Source organism: Camelina sativa, chromosome 12 (assembly GCF_000633955.1).
Source record: "Camelina sativa cultivar DH55 chromosome 12, Cs, whole genome shotgun sequence".
NCBI classification, from domain to species: Eukaryota; Viridiplantae; Streptophyta; class Magnoliopsida; order Brassicales; family Brassicaceae; genus Camelina; species Camelina sativa.
In genome coordinates, this window is record NC_025696.1 from 13752430 (window position 1) to 13755737 (window position 3308).

A 3308-nucleotide genomic window follows, 5' to 3' on the forward strand; every position below is an offset into this window, starting at 1 on the left:
TTCGGCGAGCCGCTCTTCCTTTACGTAGCCGTATCGGACAGTGCAGTCAGCGGAGTCTTAGTTCGCGAGGAAAGGGGGTTGCAGAGACCAATTTTTTATATCAGCAAGTCTTTCACTAGGGCAGAGTCCAGGTACCCTATGATGGAGAAATTGGCCTTAGCAGTGGTCACTTCGGCAAGAAAGCTGCGGCCTTATTTCCGGTCCCATACGATCGTAATCCTCACGACTCAGCCACTTCGAACGGTGTTACATAGCCCGAGCCAATCTGGGCGGCTAACCAAATGGGCTGTCGAGTTGAGTGAATGTGACATCGAGTTTCGGACTCGAATCTGTGCTAAGGCGCAGGTGTTGGCTGATTTTTTGATCTAACTCCCACTAGCCTCTTCGGTTAGCGGCGATGTCGAAGCCCCGTGGACATTGTACGTTGATGGTGCTTCTTCCAAGACGGGAGCAGGAATTGGGGTCCGCCTTACTTCTCCTACAGGCGAAGTGATCGAGCAGTCATTTCACTTGGCTTTCAGCGCGTCCAACAATGAAGCCGAATACGAATCCTTCCTAGCTGGCTTACGCCTCGCAGTGGGGATTGGTGTCCGAAGACTTCGAGCTTTTTGCGATTCGCAGCTGGTCACCAACCAGTTTTTGGGGGAGTACGAGACAAAGGATGGTCGTATGGAAGCCTATTTGTCCGCAGCCCGGGAGTTAGTCACTAAGTTCGAGGAGTTCGAAATCACTAAGATCCCACGAAGTGAGAACTCCGCCGCGGACGCTTTAGCATCTCTGGCATCAACCTCCGATCCCGCGATGACAAGGATTATCCCCGTCGAAGTCATCCAGTTCCCAAGTATCCGTCTAGAGAGTTCAAACGTCGTCACTCGGGCGATTAAAAAACAGTTGGCAGCTGAGGAAGCAGCTCGTAAGGCGGCTGCGGACTCCTTACCGTCAGAAGATCCGGCTCCCGTTATGCCCACTCCGATGGAAGTTCATCCACCTCAAGCTGAGCTAGACGCGAATTTAACTCTGGCCCAATCGAGCTCACCGGTCGACAATCGAGCTATTATCCCACATGCTGCTCCTAGCGGCACGAATTCTAACAGCTGGGAGGCAGATGACTGGCGGAGCCTGATCTGGGCTTACCTGGAAAAAGGGGAACTCCCAGCTGACAAATGGGCAGCTAGGAAGCTCAAGATCGTCAGTGCGCGGTACTGCGTTCACAACGGAATACTTCTACGCCGAAGTGTAGCTGGTCCTTATTTAACTTGTGTAGCTGGTAGAGAGCCCACGATGCTGATGCGAGCTGTCCACGACGGTCCCAATAGAAATCACTCCGGAGGGCGGACTTTGGCTTTTAAAATCAAACGGCAAGGTTACTTCTGGCCTACCATGGTCACGGACTGCGAAAAATATTCTCGGACTTGTGAGAAGTGTCAGAAGCATGCCCCGTCAATTCATCAACCTNCCTACCTGTCTGAACCGCCGGTTTTGGCTAAGCCCGAGTTCGGCGAGCCGCTCTTCCTTTATGTAGCCATATCGGACAGTGCAGTTAGCGGAGTCTTAGTTCGTGAGGAAAGGGGGGAGCAGGGACCAATTTTTTATATCAGCAAGTCTTTCACTGGATCAGAGTCCAGGTAACCTATGATGGAGAAATTGGCCTTAGCAGTGGTCACTTCGGCAAGAAAGCTGCGGCCTTATTTCCGGTCCCATACGATCGTAATCCTCACGACTCAGCCACTTCGAACGGTGTTACATAGCCCGAGCCAATCTGGGCGGCTAACCAAATGGGCTGTCGAGTTGAGTGAATGTGACATCGAGTTTCGGACTCGAATCTGTGCTAAGGCGCAGGTGTTGGCTGATTTTTTGATCTAACTCCCACTAGCCTCTTCGGTTAGCGGCGATGTCGAAGCCCCGTGGACATTGTACGTTGATGGTGCTTCTTCCAAGACGGGAGCAGGAATTGGGGTCCGCCTTACTTCTCCTACAGGCGAAGTGATCGAGCAGTCATTTCGCTTGGCTTTCAGCGCGTCCAACAATGAAGCCGAATACGAATCCTTCCTAGCTGGCTTACGCCTCGCAGTGGAGATAGGTGTCCGAAGACTTCGAGCTTTTTGCGATTTGCAGCTGGTCACCAACCAGTTTTTGGGGGAGTACGAGACAAAGGATGGTCGTATGGAAGCCTATTTATCCGCAGCCCGGGAGTTAGTCACTAAGTTCGAGGAGTTTGAAATCACCAAGATCCCACGAAGTGAGAACTCCGCCGCGGACGCTTTAGCATCTCTGGCATCAACCTCCGATCCCGCGATGACAAGGATTATCCCCATCAAAGTCATCCAGCTCCCGTGTATCCGTCTAGAGAGTTCAAACGTCGTCACTCGGGCGATTAAAAAACANGTGACATCGAGTTTCGGACTCGAATCTGTGCTAAGGCGCAGGTGTTGGCTGATTTTTTGATCTAACTCCCACTAGCCTCTTCGGTTAGCGGCGATGTCGAAGCCCCGTGGACATTGTACGTTGATGGTGCTTCTTCCAAGACGGGAGCAGGAATTGGGGTCCGCCTTACTTCTCCTACAGGCGAAGTGATCGAGCAGTCATTTCACTTGGCTTTCAGCGCGTCCAACAATGAAGCCGAATACGAATCCTTCCTAGCTGGCTTACGCCTCGCAGTGGGGATTGGTGTCCGAAGACTTCGAGCTTTTTGCGATTCGCAGCTGGTCACCAACCAGTTTTTGGGGGAGTACGAGACAAAGGATGGTCGTATGGAAGCCTATTTGTCCGCAGCCCGGGAGTTAGTCACTAAGTTCGAGGAGTTCGAAATCACTAAGATCCCACGAAGTGAGAACTCCGCCGCGGACGCTTTAGCATCTCTGGCATCAACCTCCGATCCCGCGATGACAAGGATTATCCCCGTCGAAGTCATCCAGTTCCCAAGTATCCGTCTAGAGAGTTCAAACGTCGTCACTCGGGCGATTAAAAAACAGTTGGCAGCTGAGGAAGCAGCTCGTAAGGCGGCTGCAGACTCCTTACCGTCAAAAGATCCGGCTCCCGTTATGCCCACTCCGATGGAAGTTCATCCACCTCAAGCTGAGCTAGACGCGAATTCAACTCTGGCCCAATCGAGCTCACCGGTCGACAATCGAGCTATTATCTCACATGCTGCTCCTAGCGGCACGAATTCTAACAGCTGGGAGGCAGATGACTGGCGGAGCCTGATCTGGGCTTNAGATAGGTGTCCGAAGACTTCGAGCTTTTTGCGATTTGCAGCTGGTCACCAACCAGTTTTTGGGGGAGTACGAGACAAAGGATGGTCGTATGGA